Source organism: Hippopotamus amphibius, chromosome 13 (genome assembly GCF_030028045.1).
Source record: "Hippopotamus amphibius kiboko isolate mHipAmp2 chromosome 13, mHipAmp2.hap2, whole genome shotgun sequence".
NCBI lineage: Eukaryota > Metazoa > Chordata > Mammalia > Artiodactyla > Hippopotamidae > Hippopotamus > Hippopotamus amphibius.
In genome coordinates this window covers 101,873,389-101,888,714 of record NC_080198.1, presented here as the reverse complement: position 1 = coordinate 101,888,714, position 15,326 = coordinate 101,873,389, and the positions used below count along the sequence as shown (strand labels likewise).

Sequence of the window (15,326 nt, the reverse complement as noted above, 5' to 3'; positions counted from 1 at the left end):
GAGCACTTCCTGTACGCAAGTGCTGAGCCACAGGTGCCACAGCAGCTGCTCCTCCAGGCAGACCGTTTCACAGGTGAGAAAACCGAGGCTCAGAGAGGCCTGGATTCGAGTCCCAGCCTTGTGATCTGTCCCTCGCTGCTGAGCCCAGACCCTGGCCCCCGCCTTGCTCCCTGCCACCCTCGCGGCCTCGGAGAGTCATTGCGGGGTGTCTGGTTGGCCTGCCTCCCGGGGTTGTGGGCATGCCTTCACCCAGCGAGGGGGCCACCGCTCTGGGGGGCGGGGGACAAGACTGACTTGCCCCACTGCTCCACTCTCCCAGCCTGTCTGTGGGTAAACCAGCGGGGGCCTGCCCGAGGGGCGGGGCTGCTCCCTCACCTCACAGACAGGGCAACAGGCTCGGAGAGGCTTTGCTGACCTGCCCAGCGTGGTGGTGAGTCCAGAGCTCGTTCAATTCCTGTGCTCGGGAGGAGGCCCCAGACTCTTTGGGAAGCTTCTCCAAGCCAAGCACTGAACGTGGTTTTACTTTTCCTGCAGCTGATCAGAGTGAGGGCAGTGAGCCTCTGTACCTTCTGTTCATAGAGAACTTTATTGTAAAAGGATGTTGTAAGGACCGGAGGAGACCTCACAAAACAAGCCCGAGCTGTTCCCAGTCCCCCCCCCCGCCCCGCCGCCCCGGGTCACACTGCGAGGATGCCCCCTGCGGGTCCCAGGGGGAGCCTCTGGCACCCCAGGCTGAGCACCAGGGGCCTCGGGCCAAGGGGCTGCTTGTCCAGCTGGGCTGCGCTGGGGCGGCCTCTGGAGGGGAAGGCCCAGAGGACAGCAGGGCCACCCGGGGAGTATCAGGCAGAGCTGGCACTTGAACCAAACTCGTGTGTCGCAGGAAGAGGGGCCGGGAGGCGCGGGTGCGGCCTGTGTCTGGCCGTGACCCAGCAGCAGGGAGCCCCCGGCTGGGCAGCCTGCACACACGTCGGGCTCCCTGTCTGTGCCCGGAGACGTTGCTGGTGGCCCTCTCCCATCAGGCCGGCAGCACCGTCAGGAGGGAGCGTCGTGGGATGCACAGCAGACCTGACCCCTGGGCTTCCCTCAGACTGCCTCCGCTCCTGGGAAACCTCAGAGGCCACCTGGGAGCCGCCCCTGCCTCGCCCGCCAGCTGCATCCGGGGCCCCGCCCTGAGCGACTCAGAGCCGGGGCACCTCCTTTTTCCTTTCATTTCCTGTGGAATAAAACACATGCAGGGACGTGAAAACACAAATGTACCGCGTAATACACTGCCATGAAGTGAACCCGCCCCATGTGCCCTCCCTAGCTCAGTGCCACCCCCTCCCTCTCTCACGAGTAACCCTTGCCCTGGCCTTGGTGAGGCTCGCGTTCCTGTGTGGCGACGAAGCCTTCGCCCATCACCGTGCTTTCCTGTTTTGGCACGTTCTGTGAATGGAATCTGGCGTCCGGCTCCTGCTCATTGTCTTTGAGATTTGTCCAGGTTGCTGTGTGTAGCTGTAGTTTGTTCAGATTCGTTGCTGAAAACTGTCCCATTGACTGTATCATAGTTCACAGATCCATTTTACTGTGGATGGACATTTAGTTTGTTTGCGATTTGGGACAGTCTCAGACAGTGCTATTAGCAACAGTCGTATCTGGTTTCTGACACACGTGTGCACGACTTTTTCTAGGGAATGTACCCAGGTGTCTGACTCCTCAGTTCGAGGGCATAGGGACCTTTCACTGTTTTCCAAGAATTCTGCAGTAAAAGAGACTTGCCTTGGTTTCACATCCTTGCTAACACTTGGTATTGCCAGACTGTTCGTCACCTTCGCCAGTCTGGTGGGTGTATAATTATGGCTTTAGTTTGCATTAAGCTGATTGCTAAAAAAGGCTGAGCACATTTTCATGTACTTATTAACCATTTTGATTTTGTCTCCTGTGAAGTCTCTTCAAATCTTTTGCCCATTTTCCTGTTGTTTTTCTTTGTTATTAATCTATAAGAATCCTTTATACAGCCTTGATATTGTCAGTAACGTGTGTCATGTTCTCCCACTCTATAATTGTTTTTTGCACACAGTAAGAGATAAGAATTCACTTTCATCCCCCCCCCCCACCGGGTTACCCACCTACTCCTGCATCATTTATTTATCTTGTGTCCCTTCCCCACCCATCTGCAATGCCACTTACTGTATATCCATATATGTGTAGTAGGTCTGTGGGTGGACTCTTTGTTCTGTTCCATTTGCCTGTCTGTTTCTATGTAAATACCAAGCTCTCTTAATTACTGTTGGTAATTATGGCTTGAAATCTGGTAAAGTAAGTCCTTACCTTATTTTTCTTCTTTGAAAGTGTCTTGGCTATTCTGGTTCTTTGTGTTTCCACGTAAGTTTTTTTCGCCCGCATAAGTTTTAAAATCATCTAGTCAGTTCCATTAATAACGACTCGGTTGGTGTTTTGATTGGGAATTCATTACCGCTGTCAATCAGCTTGGGGAAAATTGAGATCTTTACAAAATTGATTCTTCCGATTCATGAGTGTGAGTCTACCTCTCTATTCATTTGGGTCTTCTTTAAGGTCTGCCAATAGGATTTTATAATTTTGTCCATTATGGTCTCAGCTTTTGCTAGGTTTGATTCATAGGTACTTCATATTTCTTTTAGTCTATTGTACACGTTTTTAATTTAATTTTTTTGTTGTATGTTGCTAGCATATAGGACATACCTTGCCTTTTAATTGGAGCATTTTGTCCATTTGTGTTTAAGGTAATTAATCTATTGTCTATTTTGTGTGCCATGTTGTCCCATCTGTGTTTGTGTTTCTCTTTCTCCTTTTTCCTCTTCTTTTTTTCCTTCTTTTGGATTGAGCAACTTTTTTTTTGGCGGGGGGGAACAAGCAAAGGCTATTTATTTAGAGCGAGGAAGTCAGCCACCATCACTTGCATTTGGCAGAGACAAAGGCAGGCATAGGAGTAGAAAACTTTATAGTGAGAAAAAGAAAAAAGAGGCTTCAAACATCTGATTGGAGGTTGCCAGCTTGGAGATGCTGGAGAGGGCTAACTAGAAGCAGGGCATCCTGCTTTGGGGAAAAATCAGTTTGGGGAGCATATTTAGCTTTCTCTAGCTTGTCCTGAGTTGGAAGGGGGTGGTGATAAGGAACTGGAAAGCTGGCAGTCATTGGCCAAGTTCCAGTCATTCTGGGCTGATTGTGGCAGAGATTGGTTTGGCTTCTCTGACTGTGAGCAACTTTTTTTTAAAGCGTGCCACTTTCGCTCTTCTAGTTCGAAAGTTATACGATCTGCATTTCTATTCTTAATTAAGTCCAGAGCAATAAATGCTTTTAGTCTCCTGGACAACACAAGGACTTCAGGTGACTTTTAACCTCATTGATCTCATTGCTTGATATTATTGTATGTGTCTAATTTTGTGTTGTTGGTCTTTTTTTAAAAACTCCTACATAAGACAGTATTTCTTCTTTTTTTTTCCCTTGGAAAACAAAGGTGTGCTTTAGTAGCATTTACATTTTTATGATGATAAAATATACATAATATAAATTTATCATTTTAACCATTTTAAGCACACAGTTCTGTGGCATTAAGTACATTCACGCTATTGTGAACTATGACCACCATCCATCCCCTTAACTCTTTTCATCCTGTAAGACTGAAACTCTGTATCTATTAAACAGTAACCCTCCACTTCCCTCTCCTCCAGCCCCTGGCAACGACCAGTCTACTTTCTGTCTTCTGAACTTGACTATCCTAGGTCCCTCATACAAGTGGAATCGTAATTTGTCCTTTTGTGACGGGCTTATTTCACTAAGCATGTCTTCCAGGTTCATCCATGTTGTAGCAGGTGCCAGAATTTCCTTCTTTTTAAGGCTGAATAACATTCCATTGTATGGATGGACCATGTTTTGTTTACCCATCTGTCAACTTGAGTTGCTGCCACCCTTTCTTGTTAATAATGCTGCTGTGAACATGGAGGTACAAATCAGTGTTAGAGTCTCTTTTCAGTTCTTTTGGGGATATACCACGAAGTGGAATTGCTGGGTCATATGGTGATTCTTTAACTTTTTGAGGAACCACCACACTCTTTTCCCTAGTGGCTGCACCATTTTACATTCCCGCCAGCAATGCACAAGGTTTCCCATTTCTCCACAGCCTTGTCAACACTTATTTTCTTTTTCTTTTCTTTTTTAAAAATAATAGCAGTCCTAATGGATGTTAAGTGGTATCTCATGATGATTTTGATGTGCAGTTTTCTAATGCTTAGTGATGTTGAACATCTTTTCACGTGCTTATTGGCCATCTGAATATCTTTGGAGAAATGTCTATTCAAGTCCTTTGCCCATTTCTTAATTGGGTTGTTTGCTTTTTTGGTGTTGACTTGTAGACAGTATTTCTTACATACAGTTTTCTTAGATTGGGGTTTTTAGAAGCAAAACCTGAAACAGGGATCTTGTGCAAGTGATTTATTGAGAGAGTGTTCTCAGGATAAGCTGAATGGGGGAATCAGGATAGTGTAAAGGAAAAAACAAGAGAAGGAGGTGGTCTCAGCTGGGGAATAGCTTTAGTCTGATCCCAAGGGGCGCTCAGGAGTATGACTTGTGCAGAGTTGGTTTTGCTTTGAGGGGACCAGCCTTGTGTGCCCCCTGGATCAGCCAGTTATTGGCTAGGGGTTGTCCAGGTAGGGGGATGGTCTCCTGGGCAAGGGCAGCACTCTGGAGAAGGGTGCCTGAGGGTAATTAGCAGCTGACACTCACAGTACCTGGAGAGGATACCACTTTCGGCACCAACCCAGAATGGGGACCTGGGCAGGGCACCAATGGCAACTACTAAGTCCACCCTTTGAAGTGCTCAGATTCACTTGTTTCTCATATTAAGTTCAGTCCATTCAGTCACAGATTCTTCAGTGTTCTCACGGGTCCCAGTATCTGGGAGAACTTCTGAGAGATGGGTCGAGGGATGAACTATGTGGCCCTCACTGCTGCAGTTGGCCTCAAAGCCACAGCTGATACTCAGCACTTCCCTTCTCCAGAACCCATACTAGATTTCTCTTCTTCATGGTTAGAGAAGTCCGAGTCCTGGGGAGCCCGCCCTTACCAGGCCATGTTGCCATGCTTGCCTGTTTACAGTTACAGGGTATGGGAGAGCCAAGAGCCACCCAGCCGCTCTGAATGCCTGAGTGCCAAACACACTCCTGCCTGCCTCCATCGTGAGGCTGGCAGCCCTACATACAACGAGGGTCAGTCACCTCTGCCAATGGGGCCACTCCTTTCCATGCCTCCTGATCTACTGACATAAGTCATCCTAAGTGACCAGGTGGCAGCCATGGCTTCAACTTTACTGTGTCCCCTGGTAGACGTGTCCTCTTTGGTACCTTACTTAATGTTGCAGAGCAGGAAGCACAAATTCCTCGAGTTGGCGACTGGGTAGTCCACCTGTTAGGGACGGAGCTTCGTCAAGTGGTTACTTTCTTTAAGATTTTTGGTTTTTTTGATGTGGACCATTTTTAAAGTCTTTATTGAATTTGTTACAGCATTGCTTCTGTTTTATGTTTTGTTTTTTGGCCAGGAGGCATGTGGGATCTTAGCTCCCTGAGGAGGGATTGAACCCACACCCCCTGCATTGGAAGGCAAAGTCTTAACCACTGGACCGCCAGGGAAGTCCCAAGTGGTTACTTATTGATAGAGAGTATGTACCACTTCCTGGAGGACAGTGCTGCATCCTCCAGGTTGTCATCTGCAGGTCGGAGCCTTATTTGAGCCTTCGTGTGGCTAGTCGGTCTCTCGTAGATCAGCAACTTCTGGATGGTGCAGTTTGTGGTAGGAATGGTGGGGCCCTGGGTCGTGAGCCCATTTCCATAGCTCCTTTGCCGTAAAGCAGCTCCTTCAGTACTAGACAGTTATGTGGGATTTCATGTCAGCAAACCAGACACTGTGAGCTCTTGATAGTGGTGCTGGCTTAAGTACTGGAGGCAGGAAAGGCAAACCCACATCCAGATACTTGGCAGTCTATCTTGGAGAGCTGAGTTACTTACTGCTTCTTCTAGGATAGAAGGGATCCAGTGTAGTCAACTTGCCATCAAGTGGCTGGCTGGCTCCTCGAGGGGCCTCAGGTGCTGACAGGTTAGACGCTGGCAATGGCAGTAGCTGGATCAGCCTTGGTTACAAGAAGCCCACGCAGTTGGGTTCAGGCATAGCCTCCACCCTGCCACCGCGGCTGCTTCACTGAGGAGACGATCCTGGTGGCAGAGGACAGGGCCCAGCTGATCCCCGTGGGCCAAGCCGTTCCACCTGCTTGCTTGTTCAGAGCCTCTGTGGCGGATGCCCACTGGCAGACGTTAACAGGCAGTACAGAGACTTTCACCCTTTGTGCCAGTTCTCACAGGTCCACCCAGATGCCTCCTCCCCGTACCTCTTGTCCCTGAACTTCCACATGTCTCCTTCCAGGCTCCTGACCAACCAGCTAAATCATTTCTCACTGCCCATGAGTCCAGGCCATGTCTCCCTCCACGCAAAGTGAGTGGTCAAGTTCACTACCTCAAGATTTGCTGATTGGGACCATTTCCCTTCACCACCTTCTTGCAGGGTGACTGCTGAGGGGATACAGTGCAGCAGCAGGCCGTCTTTAGGCCACGCCAACATAGTGAGCCAGCCTTCCTATGCACGCAGCACACACGTCTTCCTCCTCTGTCACTGTCACAGGGAATCCCCTGAGACCACAGGTGGGAGCTGAGGGAGAGGTATTGGAGCGACAGTAGTAGGCGTCTGCACCACTTACCTCTGCACCCACGTGAATCCAGTCCTGGGTCTACCGCTTTCAGATGACTGAGCTACCTGTCTTTATGTCTTGGTAGTCTGACAGAACTAAGTGATGGGCAGTTCTGGCCTCAGACGTCCCATAGAAACCGTATTTCTACCAGAGCTCAGTAGCAAGCCAGAAGTTACTTTTTTTGGGGGGGGGTGGTGGTGGCACTTGCTGCATGGCATGCAGGAGGTTATTCCCCCACTAGGGATGGATCCCGCACCCCCTGCAGTGGAAGCGTGGAGTCTTAACCACTGGACCACCAGGGAAGTCCCCAGAAATTACTTTTTGAGCTGCTTGGCTCTGGGTGCATTTGCAGTTTTCACGAAATTTTTAAAATTCAGCCACTATATCTTCAAAGAGTATTTCTGTCCTCCCAGCCCACACCTCTGTTTCCAGGGGCTCCCATTACATCTATACTAGGCCTCTTGAAGTTGTCCTACAGCTCACTGGTGCTCTGCTCATTCTTTTCCTGCTCCTTTCTCTCTGTTTCATTTAGTTTCTTTTTTCATGTCTTTAGGTTCACTAAGGTTTTCTTCTACTGAGTCTAATCTGCTGTTGATCTCACCCAGTATATTTTTCATTTCTGACACTGTGTTTTCACCTTTATTCCTTTGACTTGGACCTTTTTTTGATTCTTCTGTGTCTCTACTTAACATGGTCAACTGTCTTCTCCTCCTTCCTTCAGCAAGCCTCCACTGACATCTCTTGTGGGTCAGGCCTTGTTGCTGGATGCAAGGGAAACAGAAGTGAGTGGTGCAGAATTGTGGAGTCTTGTCAGAAAAGTCTTCTGAGAAAAGCCAGGAGATCAGAGGTCACTATGATCCACGGTCTGTGTTCTTCTATGGACAGGGCCAGAGAGGGCCCTGCTGGGAGGAAAGGCCTGGATTCCACCTCCTTCCACTGCCCAGCCCTAGGCCTCCACTTGCTATGGGTATTACGGGAGCTAGCCCATATGTCTCCCGGGTCTTCTGGGGACTCCAGTGAGGCAACAGGAGGAGCAGTTTGGGGGCAGGTGCTGGTGTTATCTCTGGTCCTGCCTCCAGGTCACTGGCAGGTGCCTGTCCCACCAATGCCCTGGCCCTGCAGAGGTGCCCAGTGCTCGTTCATCCGGCAGCGGCAGGCCAGGCTCCAGGCGCCAGGCCGCGGCCCCGTTGGTGGAGCCTTATCAGGACCCACAGGCCCCGCTGCCCCGGCCCCACCCCGGCTGCCGGCCCGGCCCCGAACTCTGCCCGTGGTCCCGGGCGCCTGCATGGGCTTCTGGATGCGCACCAGCACCGGGCTGGGCGCAGCGGGCAGCGTCCGCCCGCGGGAGGAGCGCGCGAGGCGGGCGGGGAGAGGCCCCCGCCTCGGGCCGAGAAGGGCCCGGAACGGACCCTCGGGGACGCCCTCCTGCGCGTCCCGCGAACCCGGCCGCAGGAGGCCTCCGCCAGCCTGGCTAGCGACCCGGGCGACGATGAATGCGTGACCGGGCGGTCCCGGGTGAGCGCGCGCGTCCCGCACGACGGCCCGGCCTGCTTCGGGCGAGCTGCGCGGGGCCCGGCCTCGTCCGCGGGGGCGGGGCCGCCGAAGCCCCTCCCGGGAAAGGCGGTGGCCGCGGGCGGCAGCCCCTCCCGCCCAGGCCCCGCCCCTCGCCGCCGGGCCCCGCCCCTCCCCTCCAGCCCGCGCCCAGCCAATGGCAGCGCGCGTCGCTTGACGGTGCGGCAAGGGCTGGGCCTATGGGGTGCTGCGTTGTTGGGCTGCGGCGCCGCAGGCCGCACCCAGCCCGGGCTGCTGGGGCCGAGCTGAGGGCTGAGGGGGCGGGCGGCCGGGCGGGTCGGGGCTGCGGGCCGGGGTGCGCGCGGCGGGCAGGGGGCGGAGCCGGAGCCGGAGCCGGAGCCGGAGCGGACGGGCGGCGGCCGCCCTCGGACCTGGGAGCCCGCGCGCTGCCCGCGATTCGCCCCGGAGGTGAGGCCCGTTCGTGCGGCGGCGGCGGCGGTGGCGGGGCGCGGGGCCGCGGGCCGGGCGGCGGGGCCTGTGGCGGCGGCGCGGAGGGAGGGGTCCCGCCGCTCGGCCGCCGGCCTGCACGCGCGCCGCGGGGCCGACGCCCTGCGGACCCTGCGCCGCACGCGCTCGTCGGGGCGGGTGCTGGGCTTCGGGGGTCCCTGAGGGACAGGCGGGGCCGGGCGTTGGGTCAGCGCGGGGCCCGCGGCGCGGACGGCGCCAGGCTTCGTACCCGGGCGCGGGCGGGCGGGCGCGGGCGTCCGGATCCCGCCCGTCTGCTCTCGTGTTTTTGTTTTTGTTTTTAAAAAAACGACAGTTTCTGCCCAGAGAGAAAAGCCACATTTGCCCACAGATAGCGATAGGGTTGTGCTGCAGCTTTATTAGAGAAGGGCTGTTGGTCCTCTTCGCCCTCATTCCTTTCTTTTTCGCTTCTTTGAAGGGGGGAGGGGTGTCAGAGGGTCTCTACCTTTAACAGTGACTTTTATTTCTGCTCCTGTAACTCATGGTTTAAGATATTTTGTAGGTTTTTGTGTTCACTTCATGCGTTCTTACCTTAAAGTATTTTAGCTAACCTGAAACTGCTGGTGGTGTGACCGTACGATTTTATTCCTAAATGACAGAAAGCGATTTGTCATGTCCCCAAGAACCACAAACACCGTTGAGAGCTGTATGCAGCGCTGCTCCATGGTCACAGAGAGCTGTCTTTGCGGTGAAGAGTTGGTTACATCTTAATGGGGATAGGCGGTACGCTGCAGAAAGGCCCGCTGTCGTCTTTGCTGAACACATCAGGGCGGCCCCCGTGAAAACGAGCCCGAGTCCATGAGCAGCTCAGCAGGCACCGAAGAGGGGAGGGCATCCCAGGCAGAGAGGGCGGGATTGTAGTAACTGGAGGCTTTACTTAATGGGCAAGTGCAGCCCACGTGTAAATTACTTCTTTAAATCCAAAATCTTAGTATTCTGATTGTGGGTAAACTGGAGCAGTAAAGTTGTTTTTTAAGGAAGTGGATGGTTTTGAGAGTCCCAGGTGCTTTTCAGAGTTTTGATGCGGTTTACAGCAGGACAAACAGTATGGTTTGTTTTACTGCTTGTGCGGTTTTAGTCACAGAGGCTCACTGAATGACATGAACCTGAATTCTGCGCAGTCTCCAAAAGGGGGATAATTTCCTCTCTAAAATATAATTTATACAGCTAACCATTTTCTCCTTTAACTCTTTGGTGTTATCAGATATTGATAAGGTTTTGTTTGGTATTCAGTTTTTTGTTACTGAGTGTACTATAAAAGCTGTTTCTTTAGATGGTTATTAGTTTTTAGTTCTTTCAGGTAGTCCTTGTATTCAATCGGAAAGTACTGAAGTGCTTTAGTATATGTGCTGCCGAAGCGAGCACAGTACTGAAGTGCTTTAAAAGATACTTTAAAAAAATTAAAAGGAAGTCAAGTATCCAACCAGTGTTAAACTTTTTAATTGTCATAATTTTTTTTCACAGTTTGACAGTTACTATAAAAAAGATATTTTTATTATGTGAAACAGTTTAAATGGACTTATTTATTTTTACATATTTAATTCTTCTCACACATGTAGAGAGACTAGTATAATAAACCTGTCTTTATCTTCATCCGGCTTCAGTAGTTATTAACTCGTGGCCAGTTTTGCTTTATCTGTACCCCCAAACCCAGATATCATATCATTTTAGCTGTTAAATATTTTTATATGTATATCTACGAGAGTGAGTCAAAAATTATCCACACTCTGGCCGTAGAACTTATTTTAATTAATTTTTAGAAAAGACAAATACGTCATTTTTTGACAGTCTCCTTGCTTTTCAATATACTTTGTCTATCTGTCAACAAGCTTTCATAGTCCCTCATTAAAAAATGTTTTAGGCTGGGCTGAGAGCCAGGAATGCATGGCTATCTGCACTTTTTCATCAGAAGTGAACCTTTATCCTTGTAGGGCTGCTTTCAGGGGACCAAACAGGTGAAAGTCTGATGGAGCAAGATCAGGACTGTAGGGAGGATGCTTTAACACCTCAAAACGAAGTTTTTGCAGAGTGTCGACAGTGTGGGCAGAAGTGTGTGGACCTGCACACCCTCAGACCACAAAAAACAAATCACTGCACGCTTCTCTCTGCAAATCACAAGTGGGGCATCCATTTTTGCTCACATTGCAGTTACAAATGAACTGATGTAATACATTCACACCTGCACAGCAGTGACTGGGGAGACAGTAGTCTTGAGCAGAAAGGGGAGATAGTAGCCTTGAATGGAAAGCACTGATAAGACAGTGCGGCCAACAGAAATTTTAATGTAACCAGAGTGCAGATAATTTTTTGACTCACTCTTGCATGTACATCTTTTAAAAAAAGGTAAATACAAATACCGCTATCACACAATTCCTTATTACCTTCAAACATCCAACCAGTATTAAAATTTCCTTGATTGTAACAGTTCAAATCAGTATCCAAATGCTTTTCATACATTGTGATTTGTTTTAATCTATAGACTCCTCTTCCATCTTTTATTGTCTCTTGTAATTATTTTTTGCTGAAATTGATGGTTTGTCCTGTGGAATTATACACAGTCTGGATTTTATTCTGTTTTGTAGCTTAACTACACAAAATTTACTGTAAATGTAATCTAATTTAGTTAGAGCTGAAGGAGTAATCAGATTCAGGTTTGATTTATTTTTGGCAAGAAGACTTCATAGGTTAGTAGGCAGATAAGGATTAGTAGTCTTTTTTTAAATTGAAGTATAGTTGATTTCCAGTGTTTCAGGTGTACATCACAGTGATTCAGATATATATTCTTTTCAGATTCTTTTCCATTTTAGGTTATTATGAGATACTGAATGTAGTTCCCTGTACTGTACAGTAGGTATGTGTTTATGTATTATAGTGTGTATCTGTTAATCCCAAATTTCCAATTTATCCTAACCCCCCCACCCCTTTTCCCCTTTGGTAACAATAAGTTTGTTTTCTTGGTCTGTGAGTATTTCTGTTTTGTAAATAAGTTCATTTTTATCATGTTTTTAGATTTCACTGAAGTGATATCATATGTCATGTAATATGTGTGATATATCATATGGTATGTCTTTGTCTGGCTTACTTCATTTAGTATGATAATCTCTAGGTCCATCCATGTTGCTGAAAGTAGTCTTCCTTCTTGTTTGGAGCCGTTGATGCTCAGTGTTTAGTGTCATTATTTCATTAGGCATTAAAAATGTTGACATTTTAATTATATAACTTCATCATTTATTAACTGGAATATTTCTGTAAAGAGCAGTTTCCTCTCATTCATAATTTGGTTACCTTGAATTATAACTCTTTTAGGAAAGGCAAGATAAATGCTTAATTCTGCTCCATTTTTTATTAGTTTTCAGAATAATGAATTGGCATCCTCCAGAAGTAGCCAGTGAGTTGTGTATATGTATTTGTGTCATTGTGAACTCATGGATTTAAACGTATTTGATATGGTTCAGTTCATTGTAGATCCTTATTGAGGCTCAGATTGTTCCGATTGAGGCTCAGATTGTTCCGTCGTGCAGTAGGGATCTGTTCAGATTGGCTCCTGAACCCTTTAGACACAGCTCTAGCTGTCTTTGATCACTCTTCTTTCTGGTATGGCCAACCGCCAGGCTCATCTTGTACATGTTCTGTCCTGGCCCTGGAATCATCATTTCTCCAAGGGGCCTTGCTTTCTTTTAATGAAAAAATAGTACTTAGTAATCACAGTCTGTGCTCTGTGGCTGGTCATTGCTGCTGAATTCATCATCATTTCTAGGTCTTTCCGTGCACACGTCGTAGATTACTGACACTTCTAGTTGTAAAGCAAGACGACAGAATTCTTTTTAACCTTGATCTTGCACCTGTATCTTTTTTCTTCTGAGACAAACATCTTGATTCTAATTACTCATTGTTTTATCCCACATGGTACTTATTTCAGTATCAGAAGAATAATACGAACAATACCACCAACTAATAAAAAATGTTTAAGAGGTTTTTTGCATTCTTATTTGGAATATGTAGTCAAATTACTGTGTTTTAAAGTCACTTAGAATAGTTACACCATGATTTTACCACCACTGGATGTATAGTGTTCTTTTGTTTTTTATTTTGCTTTCAGTGTTTAGGAATTGCTTTTTTTTTTAATTGAAATAATTTGATGTACAATTTGATGTACAATATCATATAAGTTACAGATATACAGTATAGTGATAAACAATTTTTAAAGGTTCTACTCCATGTAGAGTTATTATAAAATACTGGCTAAGGAAAAAAAAATACTGGCTAAGGAATTGCTTTTTGTCTTCCTTTTTTTTTAAGATTCCACGTAAAAGTGAAATCACATGATATTTGTCTTTGACTTATTTCACTGATTATAATGTTCTTGAGGTTCATCCATGTTACAGAGTGTGTCAGGACTTTCTTTTTAAGGCTGAATAACATGCCATTGTATGTAAATACCACATTTTGTTTATTCATTCATCCCTCAGTAAACACTTGGGTTGTGTCCACATTTCAGCTCTTGTGAATACTGCAGCTTTGAACATGGATGTACAGATATCTCTTTGAGACCCTGCTTCCAATTCTTCAGGTTATATACCCAGGAGTGGAATTGCTGGATCATATGGTAATTCTGTTTAAAAAATTTCGAGGATACGGGGATATGTGTATAAAAACAGTTGATTGAACTTGGTGTACCCCCCCAAAAATAATAAATAAATAAATAAAATTAAAAAAAAATTTTTGAGGAACCATTGTACTGTTTTCCACAGTGGCTGTACCATTTTACATTCCCATCAGTAGAACAAAAGGGCTCCGATCTCTTCACATCCTTACCAGCATTTGTCTTTTTTGTGATGGTAGCCATAATAGCCATCTTAGGATGGGTAGGTGGTATCTTGTTGTAGTTTTGATTTGCATTTCCCTAATTCCACCAGGCTTTTTTTCACTTAACATTTGGCATACATGCCAGGCTGTAATATAGACATATTTCTCATTCCTTCTTTTGGTTGCATTGTGCTCCTTTATGTGGTCGTACCGTACTTTATTCAAGAAGCTATGACTGCTTTTTTTTTTTTTATTTTAACTTTTTATTTTATTTTTTTTATTTTTTACAATAAACTGCATATATTTAGAGTGTACAATTTGGTATCCCAGTCTCCCAATTCATTCCCCCCCAAGCCTCCCCGCTTTCCCCACTTGGTGTCCATATGTTTGTTCTCTACATCTGTGTCTCTATTTCTGCCTTGCAAACTGGTTGATTTGTACCATTTTTCTATAGTCCACATATATGTGTTAATATACAATATTTGTTTTTCTCTTTCTGACTCACTTCACTCTGTATGACAGTCTCTGAGTCCATCCATGTCTCTACAAACGTCCCAGTTTCATTGCTTTTTACAGCTGAGTAATATTCCATTGTATGTATGTATCACAAGGAAGATATGACTGCCTTTTAATGAATGTTCAACGCACATCTTGTCCATTAATGGCAATTTTTTTCTTATACTATGATTTGGTGAGAATTTTCTCGTACATTTAAAATGATCAGAACGTTAGGAAGTACTTCAGCTGAGTGTGATGTCATACTCCAGAATTCTGTTCTGTTGAGGAAACTTTAGTCTTTTCTATTAATGGTAGTTAGCAGCTACAGGTGTTAAAGACTTCGCTTTTACATATTTATTTTTTTAAACAGCTGCTATTTCAGACCCTCAACTGCAGTAATATGGTTTGGGGTTGGTTTCAAAAATGACATTTCTGAGATAAAATCATCTAATTCATATTGACACAGTAAGTTTGTTATTATTGATCCAGTTGTTAACGTCACATTTTAGTAATCTGTTTTTTCTGTTATCTGTTCTCTCACTTATTACCTATCTACACATTCACTGAACTCTGAGTATTTAAGCTCTAAAGTCTAAAATATTAAACCTGTAGATTTTAGTGTGAAAACCAATGCCTGCAGCTGTAGTCATTAATGCTATCTTGCTAACATCAGTTTTGTCAATTCTACCTTCAGAACACGTCCTGAATCAGTCCTCCTGTCCCAGGGGCCATCACATCTGCCATGGACTACCATAGCAGCCTCCAGCTGGTCTCCCCAAGTCCTTTCTTTCTATTTGTTCTCCACCTGGTAGCCAGCGTGGCTTACATACAATAAAAATTAGATCATGGTCTGTCTTGCTAAAACTGTTCAAAGATCGGTGAAGTAGTTACCTTTAGGGAACTAAGTGGCTGTTGGACGGAGGTGGGAAGAAGACTTACTTTTCACTGCATAACCTTATAAACTTTTAGAATTTTGATTCATGTAATTGGATTATGTACTCAGAATAAATTAAGTAATTTTGCAAACAAAACAACCCAGTGACTTCCCTTTATACTTAGAACAAAATCAAAATTTCTTTTCTTTTTTTTTTCCCCTCGACTGTGCCCGATGGCTTGTGGGAGCATTTCTGACCAGGGATTGAACCCGGGCCCCGGCACTGAAAGCACTGAGTCTTAACCACTGCACTGCCAGGGAATTCCCCCAGATTTCTTACCGTAATCTCCCAGCTCA

The 15,326-nt window shown here is 46.6% G+C and overlaps 1 protein-coding gene across 7 annotated transcripts in view; it reads left to right on the top strand.

Moving 5' to 3' along the window:
- Positions 1-15,326, top strand: part of ADD1 (adducin 1) — an 89,302-nt gene that overhangs the window by 2,218 nt on the left and 71,758 nt on the right. For 2 of the 7 annotated variants that reach the window (XM_057705454.1, XM_057705453.1), the window contains exon 1: positions 8,565-8,734. The exons of 1 other annotated variant lie outside the window; for it this stretch is intronic. The gene's annotated coding sequence lies outside the window, so the exon portion shown is untranslated. Of the gene's footprint in view, positions 1-8,559; positions 8,735-15,326 lie in introns of those variants that run through there. 4 more of the 7 variants (XM_057705456.1, XM_057705455.1, XM_057705450.1 and 1 more) reach the window with 4 other exon arrangements.